General features: G+C 35.2%; 1 long non-coding RNA gene across 2 annotated transcripts; it reads right to left on the minus strand.

Annotated features, from left to right (window-relative positions):
* Window positions 1-793: 793 nt before the first annotated feature.
* Window positions 794-20,979, minus strand: LOC120750485 (uncharacterized). Of its 2 annotated transcripts, XR_005700013.2 has the most exons (4): window positions 20,801-20,979; window positions 12,789-12,879; window positions 12,452-12,562; window positions 794-874 (listed from the first exon to the last, which is right to left on the minus strand). It is a non-coding gene; the product is annotated as an uncharacterized LOC120750485 (long non-coding RNA). The 2 variants fall into 2 exon arrangements; XR_009207739.1 differs by lacking the exon at window positions 794-874 and having other exon boundaries at window positions 9,399-12,562.
* Window positions 20,980-26,236: the final 5,257 nt, after the last annotated feature.

Below are 26,236 nucleotides of genomic sequence, written 5' to 3' on the forward strand. Positions count from 1 at the left end.
CTGTGCATCATACCTAACAACACTGAAACTTTAAAAAAAACCCCACACCAATATTTAAGTGGTGTAAAAATAAGTTGTCAAATTATTTTCTCAGCTCGATATCAAATCCAGAAGTACACACACTTCTCTCAACAGCTAGAAATCTGAACACTTCACTGTAACTGCTACATTATCTTTACTTTCTATTTTTCATAATTAAAAACAAAAGCTAAAATAACCTCTAAAAATTAGCACATGTGTGCATAGGACCAAACAGAGACAAATTTCAGCTGTCTCAGGATGAATTAGTGACATGCACTGTTGACCACTGAAGACTTAAAAATTGAGTCAAAATACTATATGGCTTCTGAGAAAAGAGAGCTAAGCAAAAGTAACAGTCCTAAAATTCATTGGGAGGTTCATGCAGGCTTCCAGAAGAAGAACACAGTACTGTTCCTCTTTCTACAACTTTAACATCAGCAGGGCTTCATCAAAATAGCCATCTTTCACTTCATTTAAACCTCCTGTGATATGGCACAGCATAAGTGAACAAATGATGAAAATGTGCTGTACATAAGGCAGCAGTTGGATTTAGGAAGAAAATTATACACAAGGTTTTTTTGTTTCAGACATCAGATATACAATTACAATAAAAAATTAAAAGTAATGTTCTGGACCAACTTGCTTAAGGTGTTGAAGGACTATTTCAGTTTTTTTATTTACCAACATCCTGCAACTCGTAGATATCCATTTGCTGATCTGGCAAGATGCAGGTGTACCAAAAGAAAGCCTATCTTAGTTTACTCCTTTATGTGAACGTTACAATGCGTAGAAGAATCACTGCTCAATCCTTTCTTGCTTCTCCTTCTTATTCAGGACTTCTGATCAAGTACACCTGGTTTAGGGAAAAAAAGACACTCAGACCCCAAAATTATCAAAAAAACACACAAAAAAGCCCCAGCAACAACAAAATACAACATTGAAGAAACCCAACTATTCAAAGAAATCTAGGACACTTAAAAGAGATCTAGGGTCTGCTAGTAGGAAGCCACTTAAAAGCTTTCACAATTCTGGAAGATTTTTCATACAAGAAAATAAAAGGTCTCAAATGAAGGCTCCAATCACCTTATTAAAAGGTGACTTAAAATGTTGCACTTAAAAGTATAAATTTAAAAGTTTCTTGATTTGTTGCTGCTTATTCAGGCCTTCTTTGGCTAGCACTTGAAAAGAAAGATTTATTAGTCAAACAGCCCTGTTCTTGTCTTCTGTCTGTTCAAGTATCGTCTGTCCAGTATTTTTCCTTTAATCCTATGCTTCTTCTGTTTACTCCCTCTTTTTTGTAATTATTGAAAGAAAAAAGGAGAAAATATGTTTTAATCTCTACTCCATGTTTCCCTAAAGTAAGAGGGGAAACTATTGTCAAAAAGGGATAGAGACAGGATCCTGTGGTTGGCTGAAAATTCTTGTAATTTTTTCCAGAGATGGAACCATAATTGTTATTGCTTCTTGACTAGAAGAAAGGTATAAAATTGTGGATCTTCCCTGATGCCTCTTGCATCCTTAAACAGACTGCTTTAGTCACCAAGATTCTCAGGCTAGACCCATCCTGAACATTTAATTCATGTTTAAAGAGGGAAGCTCTTGCACAATTGTAAACACAGCTAACATTTTAATGGGGATTTTTGTTAAGGTGCTCACACATTGCTTCAAATCCCTAATGTAACTTGGAACTTGTAAATTTTGAAGGAGATGAAAAGATAAACATAGGAGGAGTTAATAATACAAAATTCAGGCTCTTTGCATTGGATCATTAAGCACAATTAGTTGCAGCACCCTTGTTACAAGGCAATAAGAGTAAGCACTTCAGATGTAATAAAAGGCAGTACATCACTGATAACCAATCTATATTCAGCTTTCTACCACCTGTAAATGTAGGCAATATGTTTCTTTTAGAGAGGCTTGGAAAGTGGTTCCCAGGATACCTTTAGGGAACATGTACTTTTTGAATTAATTAATCACTGGATGTCATCACTGCTCTACTCCACTGCATATGAAATAGCACTTTCCTGGCACTTGAAAATCCCAGTCAGAAGGAGGTTCAAGTAAAACAGTTTAAGATAAATGTAACTTCAGTGCAAGAGAGATTAGCAGGAGTTAATTCCAACTGGAAATGGGGGAAATATCACTGCAGCTTTTATGTTGCAGATGAGTTTCCTTCATTATTTGCATTATTTTCATGCATATCAGCTTAGAAGATTTTACTTTTTTTTTTTTTTTCCCTTTTCATAATATATTGATTGAATGCTCTTTCAGGGAGTTCATCATTGCAGACACATATTGCAGGAATAAAAGCTTTTGAAGTTCTCTACCAACGTACATTGGCCCTAGGATCTTGGCCAATACAACGTTTTATAGTGAAGAAAGACAACATTTTTTCCAAATAGGTGTCGGTTTTGTCATATGTACAAATAAAGGTAGGATACCAAAGCATGAATTTTCACTAGTGACCCTAAGGCAGAATGTGAGCCAAGGACTCCAGAGGGGAAAGGCTAATGCACTAACCTACTGCACCACCAAGTCCCCTTCACTTTCCAATTATCACAGAACCTCTCCTACTGCTGTGACATTCTCCTTGCCACACAGGTCAAAAAGTGAGCTACTGTCAAAAGTGATTAATTTATCAGCTGGCTCAGGAATAAAATGAGTGGTGTTTGTCCCAAGTATGGTTACAATACTTCAGATTTACTTTCAGGCTTTTTATAACTGAAAGCATGACTATTTTCTCATACATACAGTATCATGTCATATGAGATTTAAATACATCTTGTAAGAGGGAAAAACCTCCATGGTATCTCTTTCATAATTATTTTCAGGTTTATGGGTCTTACAAACTAGAGACCTCTTCTGAAATCCCTTTATTGTTAATGCATAAGATGATGGATGAGAGGTCTGTTTCTAAATATGTAGTCATATTATAAATGTGTCCAAACACATTTTTGGGGTTTTTTTTCTAGCACACTTTTTAGTTATAAAAAAGTAACCTACTTTTTGAACTCAGAAAAACAACATATACTTAAAACACAAAGCATCATGATATATTTTTTTCCTCCCTAACATTTTTATATCCTGCAGATCATGAAAATAAGCTTCAAGTGACCCTCCTCAATGATTCAGAAAACTAGCTTACTTGTACAAAACCCCCAAAATTCATGCCCTGATTAAAATCATATTTTCACACTTAACAGATTTACTCTAATGTTGAAAAGTCATTTTCCCAAATATTCCTTCAATTTTATGAGATTTCCCCTTCTTGAACTATTTAATAATTTCATTTCAACCTCTGAACCCTTTTTGCTTCCTTTTTAAGGTTATTGGCTTTATTTTGTCTGGAAGTATCACACGAGCTTACTAAAGATGCAAAATATTTATGAAGTTCTGGGCCTCAGTGGTACAAATCAGTGAGTACAAAAATAAGGGTTTAACAGATTAAACAGCATCTCAATTTTATACCAACGATTAGTTACAGTTATATTGGTATTCTAAAGACTTTCCTTTATCCTAAACTTACAGACACCTTCCAGCCCCACTTCAGGGAAAAAAAACAATTGAACAAAACAAAACCATCAAACAAAAACCCCAGACACAGCAAAAAACATACACAGTTTAACTTGAATACTTTAATACAGTAGCTCATTCTGATTATTCTGTAAATAAGGTCTTTAAGTCAGGATCCTGCACTAAAAATTTACCTCCAACCTCAAAAAATTCCACTCAGGGCTCTGCCAGCAACATTGATTTTACTGCAGTGGGATCAGTGCTGTGTCATCACTGCTCTGCCAATCCTTTGCATTTGCTTCATGCAGATTTAGTGGGTATATAATAACTTACAAAAATATTCATTGGCTTTTCTCTTAAATACTTCTTCAAAACAAGTTCAATAAATTTGCTGGGTATTGATCAAACAGACTTTTTACAATTTTACCTTTATATTTGTTTTCAGTCATCCACTAAAAGAAAACACCCAGCAGAATCACAGAACCATTGAATGGCCTGGCTTTGAAAGGACTCTAAAGATTATCCAGCTGCAACCCCTATGCCATAGGCAGGTGTTGTAATGCATTAATTGGGTTTATATTTCATCGGATTTGTAGTGTTACTTTCTATCTGTCCTTGCCCAGCAGTGCCCATCCCCCACACTGAAATGTAACCTAACTCTGTTCCCCTCCCGCTTCTCCCTGATCGGGGGGCGCCTCTGTTCCCTGCCTCTGGGCCCTGCCCCCTGGGGAAAAAGCCATGGCAGGGGAGAGGCCAGGGCTCTCTGGCATCGGGGAGTCATCGGGAAAGGTCTCCAGCAAGCAGAGCAGGACTTGAGAATAAAAGCTATAATATCCAACCCGGTGCCGGAGAGCAGACTCTGTTACTTTCGCCATCGGCAGCCGTCTACTCTCATGGGGAAAACTACAGGCAGGGACAACCTTCCACTCATATTATGTAATGTTGATACATCAATTTTTAAATTACAGTATTTTTAAGGAAAATTTAATTTTATATATTACATGGTGTTTACGACCAAGACTTCATTGATTCACAACGGAAAGAAAAGGAATAATTTCTTAGACTAAAATAACACAGCAAAGACCTCAGGTGCAATTTCCTTAAAAATCCACCACATTTTGCTTTAAAATACCTAATGCTAATGCTTTGGTCTGAAAAATATGCTCTAATTAGCTGGAACTACATAGTAAAATAACTTCCTAAAGAAGTTCCAAAAGCTACTTTTTTTTTTTTAAATCAGCTGAAATATGTAGATAATATGGTGTTTTGATTGCCTATAATATTTAGCCTTCATCAGCTGCACAGATATTTGCTGTGATTTAGAATCCCCAGAATTTCAGCTAACAACATGGAGTTTCTTTGGAAGAAGGAAAACATTTTAAAATAGCAATTACCACTGTAATTGCAAATAGCTGAAAGTTTTAGAATTTTTGATTTCCAGGCTTGATTTGCAACATTGCTCTTGATTGCATTCCTCTGCAAATCTTCTGTTGACATTTAGGGTGTATTGTGGCATTTTTGTTTGTCTTGGGTTTGTTGGTTTTGTGTTTGGGGTTTTTTTTTATTTGGTTTGGTGTTTGTATTAGCAACATTGGTAGAATCTCTCATCCAAAAACTGGGGAAAGAGCAAGTAAAGAGAATAAGGAAGGACAAAGGTAAAGAATTAAAGGTCTTTCACATGAATATTCCATTTTTTTTTTTTTTCAAATGTTTGTAGAATATATTCCTTCTTCTATTCTTCTTCACAGGGTTCTTCTAAGCAGATTTTTAAAGAAGTTACCAAGTATTTTTAGTGGGAAATAAAATATCAATAGTTTCCCTAATAGATTCCTTTTAACTGCTATTCTTTATTTCATTTCAGCGCAGAAGTGAAACAAAACAAAACTAGATCACCCATTACAGCTCCCTCCTCTCTGCTTCTAACCCAAAGGAAGGCAGTTCTTCCTTGGGCTGAGTAGCCATGTTCTTAACTGTATACTGCATATGTGTAACTCTACCTTGATCAAGTTTTTGGAAAATCTAATTGCTTGTTACCAGTACTTGCATTGATAAGAACCATAGTAGTTACCATTAGCACAAGTTCTGTGAAAGGTGTCACAGTATTTTGGTATCACTAATAGAATTCAGTTTGGAAAGCCCTTTCATATTTGTTAGTGCTCTATGCACTCCTATTTTTACTTCTCAGAGAGGGCAACGATTTATGGAGTAGTGTACGCCAATTTAGCAAGAATAACAACTGACTACTCCCAGTGTTCATAATACAGACTACAAAAATACATCAATATACATAAAGAGTATACACTATACTTGATAAGATTTCAGTATTTAATAACTGAATGAAGAGACTGAGGGAAATCATAGAATTATTTAGGGCATGCCAGAGACAAAGATGAAAGTATTTTGGGATGCCCGGTCTGATGAGTCATCTTTTGTGATTGGTTAAATTCTAAAAAAAATCCTTTCATTCTCCTTTTTAGACTATTTTTTAAGCACATTCACATTTTTATCTATTTGTCCTTCAGATACTTGAGGATTGTCTGATGGAATATCTTAAATATTTTCCTTCTTTTTTTTGTAAAGTTTCTTGTAAGTGCAATTCAAAAGTTGAAGAAATTATTTTGATTGCCTCACCTTCAGATTTGTAGCCTGCATGTGACAGATTGAAAACCAGTTATTTGTTTACCCTTACCTGCAAGGACAGGAACTTAGAGTTTTTTAAGCCTGCATTGGTACGTTTGAACAGAGTTTTGCTCTTTGTAACATTTTGTAACTGCTTTTAGTATTTGTTCAAAAACCACTAATAAAAAACCAAATAAAATGAGAATATCCTACCTGTTTTGAAAGTAAGGCCATTATAAAATAGGTATGGTAATTGTTATCTTTAGGGTTAGGAAATTGGTGTATACTGAGCATATGGCAATTTACATTTACTTAATTACATGTAGACTTAATTGGTAAGTTTACATATGCATTTACTAATATTTGCTCTTCTTAAAAAAACCCAGCATGTTAAGAGTTAAAATTAGAGCACAATAGAAATACATTCTTTGAAAGGAGACAACATATTAAAAAAATCCTAGCAATGGGTGCTTCTTACTATTATGAATATTTCTAAAAATTCAAAGGAACAGCCTAACATGGTTTACCAGCTGGTAATGGATGTTTTTGTAAGGACTTCCATAAATCACACATTTTCTGAACTGTCTGAATCTAGGTATTTTGAAATAAGACTGCTGTAAAATGCCCAGAACACAGGCCCTTATTGGAAAGTATGGACCCTCATAAATTTATTTTGTAAGAAATAATACATAATTCACCAAAAGTTTGGGGAAAAAAAAACCAACAACAGCAACAAAAAAACCAAACAACTTTAGATATGCCTGAATTCATTGGGATTATATAAAAGGGGCAACCCTTCCTATAATAAGAGATCACACATTTGTACCAATTTCACCCATTGCAAAATAATGAAACAGCTGTAATAGAGTACAGTTGAGGATCACTAAATTCTAAATGTTCTTATGATCAGATCAGTACTTGCCTCTTTGGTGAAATAATAATAATGAAGTGATTTTTCTTTTTTTTTTCCCAAGGAACATTTCCAGAGAATCCCAAATAAGATTTCCTTATGCTTTACTTATTCATAAAAAGTTTATAAAGCATGCTGGAATCATACATGATTTGCTTCTTTTAGTCTCCTATATCTATCTAGTTTTCAATATTTTCCTCTTTTGTCTTTATAATTGTATATATGTTTCTTTTAGTTTATATGAATATATGGTATCTAGTAAAATAGGATCCAGATGGTAATGAATTTTTCATATTAGATAATAAAAAACAATATAATAACACCAGTAGCATGAAAGAGCCTTCAGTCTAAACTGTTAATTCCTCTTTTTCTTGAAAAATGCGCTTGTATCAATTTTAATTTTAAAAAAAGGCCATCTTTCACTTTTGTTGTTGTTGTTAATGCCCTCTGCGGACCACTACATACAATTAATTCACCACCCAATTACAAAACTGGGAAGTTTTCCAGCTCCTTCACCTGCAGACCACACTAGTGCCATAGTCCTCTTGGCTCTCTTCACGAAGATCTTTGTAACACCTTGCATGTGCGGTGAGGCAACTGAAATCCTTTACTTTTAATAACATCCAATCTGCCTGTCAAATCAAATTATTGCCTCAGTGACAAGTCATAAAGACAGCTTGAACACACTGTGAGTCAGGAGTAATAATTGAACTCTTGAATATTTTTCCGATGCTATGAACGTCGTGCTTCAAATGAGTATATCCCAAATATACTTTAGAAAGGTCAGGCACCGCTACTCCAGAGCCTGGCGACAGCAATATAGTCATGCTATAAGGAAGACCAGTTCTTGTCCACTTCCTCAGAATTCCTCACTAATACACTTTATTAATGTGATTAAATCACATGCTTTGTGAGGCAAATGTGTAGGTGAACTTGAATTCACATTAGTAACAGTTTGGATGCAGTCACATACTTTTTTTCAAACAGTCCACATAAGAAATATTCACATTTTCTTCTGACCTTACCAAAAATCTTCCTTTTGTTTTCATGATGAAAATCGTCATTCAATTTTAAAACTTCTTCTAAGAGATATCACAGACATTCATGTATTTTTATGTCCTTTTCAAAAAAAGGAAATGCCATGTCTAAGCTTCTGAAAAAATATCAGTCCCTACAAACATTTTTTATGTATTCTTCCAGAAGTTGTTTCTATTTTTTTCCTTGAAATTCTAAAGCAGTTCATAATGTGATTTGTAATTTTCTTCTCTAAATTGCATGTCTTCTCAGACATGAATGTGAAAGACACAGAAATTACTAATTTTTATTACTGAGCTATTCTTTTCCATCATAGAAGGAGAAAGAGACATTGTTGGCCAAAAGTCAACATTACAAACTGTTTAAATGTGAATCTTGTAGGAAGGAAAAAGCTTGCTGTCAGGTTTCTTAAAAAAAGACCTTCCTAGGTAAATTATTTCTTTGCTGGTCGTTCACATAGAGTAGTGTAGGTTCTGAACAGCCTCCCTGCATATTCACTCCAGTCCTTCCCTGAAAAAATTGAGTCTACAATATTTTTTTTAATAGATAACAGTAAGATCAACCTTAAAAATGCCATGAAATCAAGAGGATTTGATAGTGTAACTACATTGAAGTGTGGCTTTCTTTAGGCAGGATTAAAAATCAAATTAGAAAATTAATTTTTCTGCAGAAATAACAAAATGTTCATGCTCTTCTTTAAGAGCATTATATATATATAAGTATATATATAAAGTATATATATACACTTTAGATAAAATAAGGAGGAAAGAGTAAGATTTACAAACTAAGTGAGGCATCTAAAGTGGGGCTTGGATCAAACAGTGGTATATAATGAGAAGACAAAAATATATACATGAATACATAAGCTTTTATCACTAATACTCCTATTGCCTATATGTACACTCCTTTTTCCTTATATGTCTAAAGCTATGCCAGACCAACCAAGGTGAGTACTTTGTTACCTAAACCTGACTTAAATTCCCAGACTAAGCAGTTCCCTGATATATCCTCACTGGAGCACACGAGTTCCCTTACCAGACAATCCACAAGGAGCCCTGGCACCTGACCTGCTGTGATAGATTCCCACTGAAGCTCTCCATGTAACAAACTTTTAGTATGCAATGTGGAGACTCACACAGCCTAAGTGCTTTCACAGCTCCAACTCCCTGATTAAACTCTTACACATGCATATTCCAAACAACCCTAAAAGCTTTGAACACAGCAACCATGGGAGTTTCTCTTTTAAGCAGCAAAATGCGAGTTATAGTGTTGGCATTTCAGTCATCAATACCAACCATTAATTTCAGATGAGTTTATTTTTGTGCTATTATCAACATAGTCTGTATGCAGAGACAATAAAATTAGCATTTAGGCTTAATGGGAACAGCATATTTACAGGATATTAATTAACTACTGAGAAAAAAATACTACTGCTGACAGAATTCCCCAACACTTACCATCACAAAATGCACTAACATATGCAAGCAAGCTCAAACGGATTCCACATTGCTAATATGGAAGCCCACAAATTATCAGTGTCCCACAAATACACAGTGTCCCCTGCTGTGATGAAAGGAGACATCCCACACATTAAAGTTGTGCTGAACAAAGAAAGAGGTTTTAAGAAAAGACATAATTGTTATAAAAAAGAACAATCCTAACAGCTCAAATGACTACCAAGAAAAGCAATACAGCCTTGATATTTAAATGCACCGTCAATGTGATAATGAAAAAATGCATAAGAAGGAATCAGCGTCATATACTGAAAATTGTATTATTTGCTGATGATAGTAACCATCATAAGTCAAACAACCGAGGTTCTCATAACCATATTCAGTCATTCCACAATACACAAATCTAACTTGTACAAGCATGTATCCCGCCATACAAACAGAAACTACTTCAGCTGCTCACTAAATTAAAGTCTCATGTAAACACAAAATACACTGCTTAAGGAGATGTGTTGAAAGACCAGCTGAAAATGCACATCAAGCAAACATCACAAGGTAATGGAGTAGACAGACAAAAATAATTTAAAATTTAAAAATACCATCTTATTGAAAAAAATCAGGAAAATAACCTATAAACTATGAAAAATTCATATACATATAGTCAGTAATTTGAAAACACTCCAAATGTTTTTATACTGATTTGCAATTTTTAGTACAAATTAGATAATGATCACGACCAGTGGGTTTTTTTTAAAGCTACACTTCAAAAAAATTTACTTTTCAAACTTTCAGTTATTTAATTGTAAACATGTCAAAAATTAATTTTCTAATTAAATTAGGGTAGTTCTACTGTTGACTCATACTAATGCTACTTCTAATTTCAAAGCATTAATAACTTCTATTGAAGAATAATTTTGGTGGAGAATTTCAAATTAAGTTCTACCATCGGCTCTTCTGAGGCTGAGAATAAATTTTAATTTTAAAGCTCAATGTGTTAATACAGTCTTTCCTTAAAAATTATTTGTTTACAAAAGAAGAAAAATACTACTCCATAAAAATCTACCAATAATATTTTTCAATTGAAAAAATACTTGTTCCTTGGCATTGGGTTTTTTCCTACTTCAATTTAGAAAAAAAATTTTTAAAAAAGTATATTTACCACCTGTGCAGAAATTCTGTCTGCTAATTTGTACAAACTAAGCCAATTGAAAGCATCCAGCTCAAATTTTTCAACTTATGTCTTTTTTTTTAACCTTGTTTTTCCTGTTGTCTGCAGCATTGCGGATCTTAAAACAGTCTTCAAAAAAGGGTGGAGAATATGCTCATTATTACATACCTTCTTTATTACATATTGCAATATCTATCAAGCATAAGAAACCATATAGTAAGGCTCTAACTAGCCTTGAGAACATATTAGTCTAATTAATTAATTGAAGATGAGTGTCCACACAGCTGTTCAAGAAGTTCATGTAGTTAGAAGAGCATCAGAAACAGCAGCAGCATTCTTTCTTATCTTGCTGTCCTGGAGTTTGTGTTACTATTATACGTTTCCAGGACTGCACAGCTTCGCCAGTTCTGACAGTCATATCTGATTCTTGCTTTTGCCTCAGCAAAACCACGGTACCCATGAGTAACCTTCTCCCCCAGCTCCCTACAAGGGTCTGCTTCTTGCTCCCTGGTGACACCAGTGGTGGCCCCACTGCCTTGGTGCCAGACTGTTGCTGCTCTAGCAGCTGCTCCTGTCTCCTCAGGGAAACCTCAGGAAGAGTATATTGATTCAGCTAATTCATTTTAGGATAGCAAACAATATTAATGGAGGATAGATTTGTCATGATATGCATGCTCAGTCTGACTGGGGAATGGATTAAGATCCCAGTATCAAAAAGATACTGCTTTCAAGAAAACCTCTTTTTAAATGGGATGACTCAAATTCTCTGTTCAGAAAGTGTGGATGACAAAGCTCTCCCTTTGCAATGATTTCACTGCACTATCACTAAAAGTTCTGTTTCTATACGATCAAGAAAAGGAAACACTTGCAGCTTTAGAATACCACATATACTAATTCCAGAAAGACTAAATAGTTTTCTTTTGATAACTGATGTGCTTGAGGAAATATCCATCTGGATTTCAGTAAGGTATTTCATGAAACAACGTTTGTGAAAAGGCTAGTTAAAGCTGAAAACACTTAAGCAAGCGGTGAAATTGAAAGGTAGGTTAAGGACTGGCTAAAGAAGAAATGCCAGTAAGCTGCTCTAAACATAAAACATCAGGCTGAAAGACAGTTACCAATCCAGAAGCCAATTTTGGCACAAGAGTTATTTAAAAATTGGAAATGAAAAAAGTAGATTGGAAAAGTAAAACAGTATTCCAAAAGATAGTCCAAGAGATGATTTCTATCAGAAAAAACAAAAACTTTTAACATGGACTTTGCTAACTTTATGATGTTAATGTGAGAAAATTGGAGACCAAGAAGGTCCCTGTTGTTCTTGGGTTTCAAAGTTTGTCACTCCTTCTATTCTTTTATCAAAGTCTGTTCTTTTAGCCGTCAGTGTATCACCACATTCTGAATGTAGCCCCTGCTTTTTTAAGCAAAGGGTTTACCCATAAATTACCAGAATTCCTCAAACTAATAGTCTTAAAATTTATCACTGATGATCCATTATAATAGAGTTCTCCACTCTCAAAACTCTATTTAAGCCATTTTCAGTGAAAAAATAATTAGAGCATTCCTTCACTATCTCTAGGTGCTGATGTGCCTTTTCTCCTCTCGTTTTTATTAATTGCCTCTCTATTTTTCATCATTTCCTCCTGCTTTGCTGGCTTTTTTTCTTAATATTCATTCATATTTGTTAACATCCTTGGCAAATATGAGGAGTGCCAAGCAGCATTTTACATACATTACCTGCCAGATTCACAGTTCAACTTTTCTTTTGAAAATATTAACACTGCAGATTTGGGAGAAACTCAATAAATCAGAAGTATGTATAAGCCTTTCTCCTAAGCGCTCACCAACCTGGGGAAAAAAAAAAAAAAGTAGTGGAGCACAAAATTAGGGGGTAAATATTCTGGTATTGTACTCTTCATTTGCATATTCCGGGTTTATCTGAAGTTCATCATGTCTATTTCTGGACTTGCTGTATAGGAGTAAGACATGTATAATCAACCCTTAAACCAAATTTCTTTCCTGCTCCGTGGGCAGGTGTTCAGCATGTGAACTAAAAATTAAAACATATCCTTACCTTTTAGGTGAATCTGTGATAAGGCTTCGCTCTGCTGGAAATTGCTCTCATAGACATCATGCACAAGCCTTACAGGCTAAGAGACCAGTACCTAATAAAAAATTCAAAGTCACTGCACGTAACAAGTAATGAAGTGCTGGTTCTAGGAAGCAGCACAGGAACTTCAGGTGTTTGCTTAATATTCAGTAAGCATATTCCGAAATAGTCCATGCACATTTTCAAAAATTTCTTTCACATAATGCCTCACTTTTTTCGATCCCGTGAAAGAAGTTCAATAATATCCACTAAGTAGCTGGGCTTGGGGAAAAGGTATCATTTGCACAGAAGTATTAGAAAGACATTTAGCATAAAATGACGTATCTTTGAATGCAGCATTCCAGAATACTACAAGGCAAAGCAAATTAATGTTTGCATTACTTATATTTTGTTTGCAAAAAAGAACTTGAATTATTAAACATATTTAAAGCTCAATTAGTGCAGACATGCACATGAAGACACTAAGGTGCAATGATCATATACATACATTAAAAAATGGAGTGTAGTTAGTGAGCTTCTGAAATAGCAAAATAACACAAAATAAAAGATATCTTTGGTTTTATAAACTATTTTTTTTTTTAACATTTCTATTCACTTAGTTTTTATGATTTTTTGCCACCCCACTGTCGTATGTCAAACTTCCAAAGGATGGGTAAGTAAAAAAAACCTAAAATACAGGTGAAGAAAGAAACTATATCATAAGAAAACTATAGTATGAAAGAAATTGGGCTGTACTGAGGTTCCCATCTCTCAAGAACAATAAAATCTAAATGTATGGCTCAAAATTTTAAAGGTCTTTAAAACAGTCATTCACTTCTGTAGAAGTGCATGTAAGTTTTTAGAAAGGTGTTTTTATATAAAATAACTCCCTGAAAAAAATTATTTCAAAATATTGAAAAATAATATCTAAATGAGTAGGCTGAATCTGTCATCCTAACTCCATGAGAGCAGTCTCTTCCTTGGTAAGAAACCCTCTAACACTGGTTTAAATCTGCTTTGCAGTCTGTAAGCAGTGTGTCCGGACATTCTGGACATAGCCCTAAAATACCTTTCGGAAAATGTAAGGTGCATACCTCCTTTCTTCATAATCCATACTAAAATATGTGTAGACTTTGGCATAATTCTCTTCCACTCGCACAAAATTCTGAGATCCAGGAACTATTTGTATCCTCCCAGAACAAAATGAACCATCTCATTGCTGTCTTATGCTTTGTATAAACAAGAAATTTAAGGAAATGCACAAATGTGTGTGTGTCCTTGTGATGTGTCTGAATGAACCTCAAAGGAGAGAAAACCTCACAGCAAAGGACAAAAAAAATTAGAATTTATTAGGCTTAACAATATTTGGGCAACAGAAGGACTGATCTTAAACTCTTGGATTGCTTTCCAATGTCCAGTATTATTCCTCACTTTTTCTCAAGGGACAGCAAAAGAATTGAGTCTTCTTTTTGAGAGGTAGAACCTTGAAAGACAGGTAATGACCATTCTGATGCAAGATCATAAAATCACAAACTCTGAAATCTTAATATGTAAATTGAGCAATAATTTCAGGGATGTGGATCTTAAAAAATGGTTATGTTCCTCCATCTTATTAGGACAACTTTCAGTGCTAGAATAAACCTGATGTTCACACAGGTAAGACTCATACAGAAGAAATGCCATAAGAGAGAAAAACGGGAGAAAACGGAACATACCAATCAACAATCAAACATGGGCCAGGCACAAGAAATATACCCAAGTTGGTTCAAATACAGGTAGAGCACTATTGTAAGTCTATTTTTGCATGCCCGTTTAAATTCTGTAAGCCTCCATAAATGCAGTTATCATTACCATTGTTGCCTTATCATTCTCAGTGATTGCTCTCTTTCAGTCAAGTACAAAGGCAGGCTGAATATAAATGTTTTGTCATAAAACTGCTATTCAAACAATAAAAAGGGTTATAATAGTACTAAAAAAATCACCCCCAGGGCTGCAGCACAGACTGGTAGTATGCATATTCAGGCAGCACAAAGCAGTTCTAGTCACATACTTCTACCCATAGGAACCCTTCCACTGAATCTGTGCTTAATATCAGTGTGTTCCCAAAAATGATCCGGACATTACCAGATAGTCAAAGTACACAGAACATTTTGGCATGTCATTCAGTTAGACAAACACAGTTTAATGATACTGTATATTTGTGTTGAATTCAGCAAGTAACAACAGTTTTAGTTAAAGTCTTTAATTCTTAAGAAGGAGATAAATGCTTCAATTATGTTTTCTGCCTTTATCCAAAAATGTTTTTGTTGGTCCCAGATCTAGCCATGTAGTGCCACCCAGGGGCCAACTGTAACATGCTTCAACACTGCCATCTTGCCAAATAGCCTCAAAAAAGCATTATGCAAAAAACCCCAGACCATCTTCTGCCCAGGCATGAGTATTCTTCTTAAAAAGTCTCAGATGTTATATCTTTCCCCCCCCAACTCTTTTTTTTTTTTTTTTTTTTTTTAGCACAGAGACAAGAGAAGTAGGGTCAGGTCAGGCAAGGAAGGGTGAAAGAATATGTAACAAGGCAGGGACCACCAAAACAGATTAATTACTCCCACAGAGTGACTGGATGGATATCTGATCAAGAAGGGGAGGGAAAAAAAAAAAAAAAAAAAAAAGGAAAAAAAGAAAAAGAAAAAAACCCCCACAGGTAGAATTTAAAACAAAAGGTTTATCAGCACCAAAAGCCCACTGCCCTGGGTAAATGTGCTTCCTTGCAACAATAAAGACAAATAAAGTACTAAAAAAGGATAAAGAAGGAGATTACAGACCTAGCTGTGGTTTGATAAATGGCACTCTACTCCACTCTGCTTATTGTGTACTTCATACCTCGCTCTTGAATATGGAAGAGAATTTTATTAAAGATTTAGCCACGGTGGTGGTGGTGACTGGCTCACAGTAATTTTCCTACAAAGTAGTTTAATCTATCACAGGGCAGACAGTGCACCTTCTTACCATGTATCATATCTGTCTATTGAGTAAGTGCTATCCAAATCCAATTTCTTTTCATTTTTGGAACCTGTGATGCATATTCAAGATACATTTTCTTTTTGTCTGTGGCCTAAATTAGGTGCTTTATAAAGAAAAAATAAAAAGGAAAAAAAAAGTGAAGTAATAAAGACTGGATATTTTCTTTTTTTTTTCCCTGATATTCACTACAGTGCTAATGATGCAAAACAATGGCCACGTATGGTTGGCTGTCACTGCACTTACAGCATTGTCAGTGCACAGCCCCACCTCCAAATCCTGGCCCCAGCTCTTACAGGTGAAACTTATAAAATCGCTGCAATAAAGCCTTAACTTGCTGTGATATTTCAAAGTTCATTTTCTATATTTAATTAAAATAATGATCAAAACCATTGTGCTTTTTATTGAGTGATCTGAGGCTGGAAAAGTTGTTGGTCTGGGCAATCAAAACTGGATTCTAAGCATTTAGTAATTAAGATGGGGACTTTTTTTCCCCCCCACAACCAAACTCATGATAAAGCTTCTAACAGTTTCATTTAAATTGTAAATGACTCTGTAGGATTCACCAAGAACCTAAGAAATTAAGTACTTCTGATAATTTCTCAGTTCTGACAAGTATTTCCTCCCAGTCTGTGGCTTTTGGTTTGGGGACTGAGGGATTTTTCCATTTCCATACTTCTGTGTGTCTGCTGAGCATGTTTGTCAAGCAGAGAGAAATTAAAGAGATCTAATCCAAAACTGTTACATCTAAACACATTTTTTTTTTGGAAACTACTGTTAGTATAGAATATAGTAGCTCTCCAGATCTGATCATGAAGCACATCCAAGTATAAAATATACAGGTAGTTCAACAAACACTTCAGGGGTAACTAAAGATGACATTGCTGGTCCTTTGCGATTTGTATCCTTCATGTATTACAGTCTGACAAATTCCCTTTGTTAAACCACTACATAAGATCAGTGTACGTATTTGAAGGTGATAATTAGAGCATCAAACTTAATAATCTGTTTGAATTTATGCCTGCTACAATATGGGTGATTACCAGATGTTAAATTTATTGTACTAAGAGAAAATACACTTATATATACTGGATTTTACCTAGGGTAGCTTCCAAAGGGCGGTCTCAGAAATGTGAGTCTTAGCCCAGAACTAGCTTCAAATCTTCAATTCCAGCTTTGGTCCCATGGAAGAATCTTTACAAGTTGTATCAACAAGAATCTTTCTTTCAACTTGATCTTCAATATCTGACACATGCAACAGGCTGAAACAGCTATCTCTAACATGGGAGGTTTTTGCATGATACCCATAATAGCATATTTTTCCCCTTGGACTTTCTGTTTCTAATCTGTCTTCTTATCACCATATTTTTCTTTTATAATTTAAGCAGCATTATCCTAGTGCCTATAAACATAGTCTCATTCAGGTCTGAACAACATTCTGTCTCCAACATTCTCATTCTGTCTCCAGCAGCAGAATGTACAAAGACAGGTGTTAATGTACTCAGTAGTAATGATTTTATTAGTCTCTACAAAAAGTATGCATGACTAAAAATTTCGGTCTGTATTTTACCCCAGATAAGGCTACAGAAAAAAAACAAGTAAGTTTAGTGTACTCTGAGTTTGTGGAGATTTTACTACTTCCCAGCAATTGTTTCCAAAGTCTCTCCTACTCAGGTCCCTGCCTCTACAGGGACCAGACTTGAAATCAGAGATCAATTTAAAGGATTGTCAAAATTTTAATCTTATCATGGGATTTCTTCAGAGATTCCATTAAAGATTATTTTTTGATTATTGAACACTGCACAGTTAGCATACACTTTGAATGAAAAAGCACAACCTCTCTTCTCTACTATTTCAGTTTTTCCTGTAGTGTTAATATTACAGAATCTCATTACTGCTTTTGTTCAGACATAAATCACTATGTCCTGCTTCTTCCAAGCTGACAGTTCGTCATCTTTGACTGTATTTTCCACTACCAATTCCGGGAAGGTAGCACTCAGGTAGTGACGCCCTGTGAGAGTCTGAAAATATTGCAATTTTTAAAACTTAAAACCTATGCTGTTCCATTCATGCATTTTTTTCTCAAAAGGGAGACTTCTCCTGAACTTTTTATCTTTACAAGTGTTACAATTGTGGTACTTCCTTTGGTCTGCAAACGCTGTTCTGTGCAACGTATTTTACACAGCACTGCAGACCCTTTATTGTACCCACAGGCTACACTCTGAGCATCTTTCTGGTCTCACTTAGGAAAATAAAATTTAAAGATTTAAAGTTTGGATTAGTCAGCAACTTTCCAGTCTTCTGTCCAAGATCTCAGAGAAGGCACTCAATTAGCTCCCCACATATGCAGTATTTAAGCTTGCCTTTAAATAACTCCCAAACACTTTTAGATTTTTATTTTTGCTTAGAAAATGCATGTGGTTTATATTTACGTGAAATTGAATACTCTTTGAAATTCTCTAATATGAATAGTCTTCTTAGCTGATTTAAGTGAGAACAACTGAAAACATCGTGACTGTCATCCTATCAAAAGAAGTAACACCACCACTTAACATCTTTATTCTAAGAGAGCTATTTTTTGCAGTTACTTACTGAAAGTGCTGCTTAAGCCTTATTCTGGTGTCCTATATATTTTCAGAGAATTTGTAATGAGTGGAGTTTTAAGAAATCTCTTTTTCCATCAAGGATATTTTCTCTATGTGGTATTAACTTCATGTTACTTGTGGAATTACATTTTTCTTGAGGGCCTGTGAGTTCAGAGGCCTGTACTTGTGTTATCTAGATTCAGCCATTCTCAACTGCACACTAAAGAAGTACCAGGTGTAGTAGTTTCACACAGACAAGGCCAAAACCATGTGGACAATAGCATAAGCAAGACAACCAAAAAAAGACATTACACAGTCACTGTCAGTAAGGATGCTGTCCAGATTGGAAATTATACAAGAAAATGTGAGCAAAACTAGACTTAAATCTCTGCTTACTTGAAATGTCACAGCAATTAGGAAGGATGCTCAGCTTCTGTGCTGGGAGGAGAGAGCTAACTCAAGTATGCCACTAGCCTGGACATTTAAAAAGAATACTTTGCACACAAAAAGCAACTAAAGTAAAATAAGAACTAAATTAGATTTATTTATTAAGTCATGTGACTTTCATGTAACATTGGCCCATGTACTTACAAAAATGAAAAAAGAAACCAAGGAGATAATAAGCTCAAGACTAGCTCAGAAACTACAGAATTTTTGAAACTACAATGCTACAGAAGTTTTGAAAATCTGCCACTTTGGACACAGGAAAAATGTGATTGGACATGAAAGATCTATCAGCCTAGGTATATGCAGAAATAACTTGCTGTAGGAACATAGTTACAGGAATGTTGGAAGTCAGAAACACTGAGAGAAAGCATGAAGGGAAAAAATTGCTAGGTATCTCTTAGAACTAGATATGCTTTTATTCACCATCACATTCAGAATGTTACATTCATAGAAACTTGGGACAATATCTGACCAGAATGAAAAAAAAAAAAAAAAAAAAAAAAAAACCCACCAAAAAAACCCCAAGAAACAGTAAATAGAAAAATCAGAAATCAATAATACACTAAAGAAAACTTTCATGGCACTTTAGATTAACTTGCAAACTGAACGATCAGAAAAACTGATTTGGCAATACTGCCATAGCGTGAACCTCCATACAGAGTCAGAAACATATTTAACATGTACTTGCTTTGTTGTCAAATGCCTTCTTTGATGAATTATATTAGAATCGCTACCATTCCTGAGACAAATTAAAACTATATTTTTCATTTCATAGAGAGGTTGGGCTTTTTCTGAGATACCTGTATAACTTTAGAACTTTAAATTGCAGCTATTGCACACCCACACACCTCTGGCATATTACACCTTCATTGGTTTGAGAAAAAGCCTTGCTTCAGCCAGACTGTGGACTAACCCCTAGGGCCAGATCACTCTGACAAAAGCAGGAAGTACTGTCCTAGAATATTACTTCAGACTTACCTCCATATTTTAGCAGGCAGATCATATATATCTAAGAATATGGTTTTGCATCCCTTGAGATGACAAAAAGCACCTCAAGTGTTTACCTAGACACTTAGTTTACCACCCAAAGATTTTGAAACCTAGGTTTCTTTTGGAAGTTTTTCATTATAGAGTATTTATAACATCTCTTTCCTCTCTGTTACAAACTGTTGTATGGATTTTGGTCCTGACTCTCAATTAGAACAGTACGTACTCCTCTCATTTCAATAAATGGGTATAAGAATGAGTTGCATTACTTCTTCTTGACAGAGGACAATATGAATTAGAGAAATAAGAAACTATATTCCAGTAAGAAAGTAAGATTCAGGTGAAGGAATTTCACTATTACACATCAGCAATCAAAGAAAGAAAATATAAATTTGGTTTTTTTAATACAATCTAAAATTAACTATTAAACATTGATTAAAAATTCAGATGAAGCTTTGAAAGATCCAATTTTACTGAAATACGTACATATGGATGTCATTTCAATATTGAGAGAGGTTTTTGTCATTGTATACATCCATAATACAATCATTACTGATGTATTACAACCTCAAAAAAGACAAAACTTTTTTGACTATTTCATAAAGTATTTACAGGCAATAAACCATACCCTGTAGTTTTCCCAAATTAAAGCAGTTTGCTCAAAATATAGGTAGCAGCATAGATATGGACACTAACTGAGAAACTGACCAAGGAGAATTTTTCTTATAAGTAAAAACTATCTTTTTAAGGACTTTGAATAATAGGAATACATGCAAATGGCTGCTAAATTTGTATTGATTTTCCTACATAAGGCAAAAATATTCTCTGTCAGAGATCTAACTTTGGTACAAGGATCAATGAATATGGCAGATATATATAGATATCTGGCTTCACACCCTCATTTTCCTCCTCAGCTACTGCTGTCAATACTTATAACACTTCAAGTCCATAGCAAGCACTTACTTCTTTAACCCCCTCTGCATTTGGTTCTTGGACTGGAACAGCAACACCAAGTAAGACAAGCAAGACCTTCAGCACGGGACAGCTGAGCTGAGAGCCTGCCTTGAGGTAGGGAGGGTCCACAGTGCTCTCCAACCTGGTTACTTCAAATGTTCAGTGAATGTCTGTGCTGCAGCAACCCTCTTGCTAGAGCATAGAAATTAGCCAAGACACAGACTTCTTGTTTATCACAGCATAAATAGGATCCTGGTTTATTCCTCTTTACAGCTCAGCCACCCCAACTCCAGCTATTCACTGGCTCTGGCTGCAGCAAGCTCCTACTGTAGGTTTCCCTTGCAGCCTCTGGCTTCTGGTTATTTCCTACTAAACTATGACTGCACGTATTAGTTTGCAGACTCTGACTGCAGGCTTTTACCCAGCTAGACTGTGGCTGCAGGTTCCAACACCAGGCTCTAACTACAGACCCAGACTGACCTCACAGCCATGAGTCTCTCACCTCAGAATCCTTCCTCTTCATGCTCCCCCCATTTGTGATCCTCCATTATAATTCCCTCACCAGCTAACCCACTCCCTTTTATAATACTTATCTTTATTGGATATAGCTGTGACTCCTCAGGGGCAAGACTGTATTGGGTAATTAACACAGTTGTTACTTATCAAGGACAGGGTCACCTGTAATATCTTCTACAAATGTTTTGAGTGTTTAGTAACTGTTGTTGTGTATTGTTTGGGTTTATATTGTATTTCATTTTCATACTGGGTTTTGTAATGGTTTCTTCTGTACCCCCTGTTCCCCTGGAAAATGTATCATCCCAAAGTTTGTCCCTGCTCCTTTTCCCCGCCCATCCTCCCACACGGGAATGTAATCCAAATCTGTTCCACTCCCACCTTATCTCTGATTGGGTAGTGGCTTGTCCCCAGCTCTAGCCCCTTCCCCCTGGATAAAAGTCAGGAAACCACACTGCCTCTTGGCTTGGGGAGGGGGACAAGGATAGGGGCTCCTGACTCTGCAGGGGCAGGGCCACAGGTGAAAGATGGAATAAAGCCCTGATTCCCCCTGGATCAAGTGCAGACCTTTCCTTTGCCATCGATGGGGACCTGCTCTCTCTAAAGGAAAAGGCTCACAGCTGCTCTTGGATCTTTAGGGCCCTAGAAAAAAATCTTTCCAACTGTGGTTTGTCTCCCAAGCTAGCTGAAGCAAAAATGGAGCCAGGGGGCTCCGAGAGAGAGGGACATCACAAGTAACCAAAGGTTCAAAGGTGATTAAAGAAACAAAAACTGGTCATTAAACATCACACACAGGTTTCACACTGAGAGGATACTCAAATACTGTGTATAATATAAATACTTGGTCCCTTTATGTTTGGCAAGCATGTTGGACTCTTCACCATTTGAGTAAAAACTTAGAAGAAATTTTAAAACACAAATATGATGATGTTTCTTAGATTCTTCCAAGATTTTTCTGAGAATTTTTACATGCTTTTTTTTTTTCCCCTACAAAGAGAACATTTACACTACAAGTAGGTTCAGCTGTTATTGTTATATGCGGTATATACCAAATAAACAAAAACATGCAAAGAAATTTATTTTTGTTGAGAAAAACTAATAAGATCTAGGAGATAGTCACAGATTCAGGAAGTTTCCTTAGTCCTTGTTGAGTTCATTTAGAAAGTGAATAAGGAAATTACCTCTTCTACCTATGTATGCAATATCAGCTTTATCTAGAAACAGCATGGTTTCATTAGTATGTGTCACAACATTAGCTTTATATAAGAAATTGCTTGAAGCCAATATCCCAGGTACAACAGTCCTAAACCCTGGGAAAACCCAGATAAAAGCTATGCAACACAGAGTATCTTCGCATCTTATGAATGATGGTTTATTGCTGGAAAATTTTACTCTTCTTTCTTGGTCTCATCTATCTAGGACTTTTTCCATATAACCCACGGCTAACAATGTATTTTTCTAAGCTAGATTACTGAAGATATAATAATATTCAGAAAGTTTTAAAAAAATCACTGAATTATATTATTGCTCAATATAAATATTTGCCTAGAAATGTTTCTCTAATCAATATTTACAGTAAGTAAAAGGAAGTTTAGTAGCTAAATCTTGCTCTCATTATATGTTATCATCCTTTATCTGATATCTTTTGAAGCTACAGACCTCTCAGAGGTTGGGAGAAAGCAAACAATTAATTTCACAAAAGTTTCATAAGAAAAAACTGCTTATTTAAAAAATATGACAAAGCTGGATTAACAATTTCATGCATTCAGGAGAGCACTAACATAATGCAATAAGTTCTTTAATAACAAAATATGCTTTGATCCTACTATATGTTTCAGAAATAATTATATCCTGTCAAAGCACAAAAAAAAAAAGAAAATACAACTGGTTTGCAAACAAAAATAATTGTAAATCATGAGCAATATACAGATAACTATTAGGAAAAAACTGTATGTTAGAAATTGTGTGTATATTAGTGTGCACATGTGCTTGTGCACATATTGTTGTGGTGCCTACTAGGCACGACTCCTGATCTGGTGTTTGCTATTTCTGCCCGTATGCCATTGTGACAGCCCTGCATTGAAATCCAAATTAAATCTGTATTTTTACTACAATTTTCAGTGTACCAATGAATAAAACATTGATGTTTTCTTTCTGTTATGAAGGTATCTTCTATTTTGTGAAGTGTTACTCAACCTCCCATACAAATGTGATATCAAACCTTTTTGCAGCATAAGTCACTGATGAGAACAAGCATCAAAGAATGAGATGACAGACACTTAAAGTACTAAATAATTTACTAATGGCATATTTGTCTCTTGTAATATCTGTTCTGACCTGAGAAACCAAAGCAGTAGATGCTACCCCAGACACAGACCCAAAGAAAGGCATCTGCCCAAAACATCTTACTCTGAAAGCACAAGACCAACAGCAATTCCACTATTGAGGGGGAGAGAGGAATGCTATGGAAAAAATACCATCAATGTAATTGTCAGTAGTCTCTAAATACCAGTTGGATTTTTTAATTACAAATCATACTGTGAATGTGCTATTTTTAGGCTCAAAAAATGAAAGTTGCCTAGGGAAATGAATACCTAATTTCTGCAGGAGCTCTGTATCCAAATCAAGTTTTCTAGGTAATTTTGCATACATCAGTTGAATTTCTAGGTAAAACAGAAATATTTTTGAATATGAGTGTGATTCACATCACTCATTAGTAGATTAAGTGATTTTAATGTGGTTTTTTTTTTTTTTTTAATTCAGTGCAAAAAACTTACCTGCATTACCTCTTCAAAATCTAAATACCATCTTTAAAACGTGTTTAGCACTAGAAAGTTCTAGATAATGCCATATTTTCTATATAAATCTTGATCTGCTGTGGCAAAATAATCAAAGATGGTACAGAACCTCTCTTATTAGCAAAAAATCAAATGAGCATTTTTAGTCTCAATGGCCTTTTATTGTGAAGCTGGGAAAAATACATTGCCACACAGGTACAGTTTCTCCATTGCTTCCTTTGCTATCATATTAGTGCTTTGGATGACTACAAGAGTCATTACAAGCTTAGCAAAAAGGTGAGACAATCAAGAGTCAGGAAAACAAAATAAAAATATTATATAAATTAAAAATAAATGCAACAAAAGCCATTATGCATCACCAATAAAAATAATTAATATGTTCTATTCTTAGTATTGATTAATTAGAGCAAGTGTGAAAAACATTTTAAGAAAAGCTTTCAAGTATCTTAAAATAAATAATCTTAGAGAAGTGAGGTGGTGTAGAAGTGATGCTACTAGACTGGAAACCTGGAAGGATGGCTGTTGACTGCTATTCATATTTTCACTGTGTTAAAACAAATCTCATCTTGTGTTTCCTAGTGAATGTAGCAGGTTTTATCTGTGTTTTAGCACAAAAATCCATTAATTCAGTCTTACCTATAACATGCTTTTAGATGTTCCCATTAAATATGCTTCAAAAACCTGGATTCAATACACTACTAGACTGCAGTGTCCAACATTGTATTACAGCCACCTACTTTACAGCCAACTTTGACCTCACTGTTTCATTTTCCATTGCCTCAATTCTTCCCTGTCAGTGGAGGAAATACTTGTTTTCTCTCTACTTCTTATAGGTGTTGCAAAGATATGGATATAATGGCATCATTCAGTCTGAGCTTTAGCTTTGTTAAAGTGGATCCCTGTGCTGTTTTGGATTCCAGATAAAAATGAGAAAAATCAATACTGAGCTTAAGTACCACTGAACAAGCATTCCCAATCTCTTCAAGCTATCACCACCTAAAACTATTTAAATCTGCATATCACAAATATTAGTTATGCTAAACTTTTATTCAACTTGGCTTTTGCTGATATTTTCCAGTCTGACCGCAGATTACGAACACCAAAATAATTTCAGCTGTCTCAATTTAGAATACAAGGCACAAGGACTAAGAAAATACTATTTTTGCAATGTAAGGAAGGATTACATACTAAACAGCCATACAAAATATTCTAATAATGCTAAGAACAAAGGAGGGAGAAGAAAAGTAAGCTTAAATTTTTAGTACTGTTTTTAAATTTGGTTTCCAGAATCTAAGTTAGCACCGCACCAACTGACCACAGTAGTGAAAGTGGTATGCAGGACAAGCCAGAAAGAAACTGCAAGTAGCAGGACAGCAAAAAGGTGTTTGGCCTCAAACTGTTAATTAGCAACTAGCAAAGCTGTACCTCATATTCAGTGCTCCAGCATTCCTCCTCCAGAGGTTGCTGCTAGTCTGCCTCATTATCATCTGGATAGCAAACAACACTCTTTCCTGGGAGTTTGCTGCAACAGTCTTATTGATTAAGTTCCCACAGTGTTAAATCATTCTGTAGCTTTCACTCCATTCTCCCCACCTTCCTACCCCTGAATAATAACAGCTCTGGTGGATTTATGGGGGTGGTGCATAGATGAGGAGCATTTGATAAACACGATAGCATAATACAGTTTCTATTTATGCAATGCCCTTAGCTTCAGAACATTTCACATGCCAAGACAGTATTTAAAAAAAAAAAAAAAAAAAAAAAAAAAAAAAAAAAAAAAAAAAAAAAAAAAAAAAAAAAAAAAAACCACACCAAATCTGACTTTGTTCTTGCTTCTATACTGCTTCTGCTAAAACTTATGAATCTCTGACAAACATCCAAATATGTTCTTTCCTGGATGTAGTGAATTTGAAATAACAGGGAAAAAAGAACTAGTAAGGCTGTGGTTGCTCCGTTTCCATCATCTTTCAAGTTGGAGCAAACCAACAATTTCTAAATATATTTCACGTTATTTTTTTCAGTGGCATACATCTGAGACATGCAAATCTATGTAACACAAATTCTAAAAAATGTAATAATAAAAATTTAATTTCTACTAAAAATAAAACTGAATTATCTCTCATTGTGAAAGAAC

This window comes from Hirundo rustica, chromosome 3, assembly GCF_015227805.2.
Source record: "Hirundo rustica isolate bHirRus1 chromosome 3, bHirRus1.pri.v3, whole genome shotgun sequence".
Classification (NCBI taxonomy): Eukaryota; Metazoa; Chordata; class Aves; order Passeriformes; family Hirundinidae; genus Hirundo; species Hirundo rustica.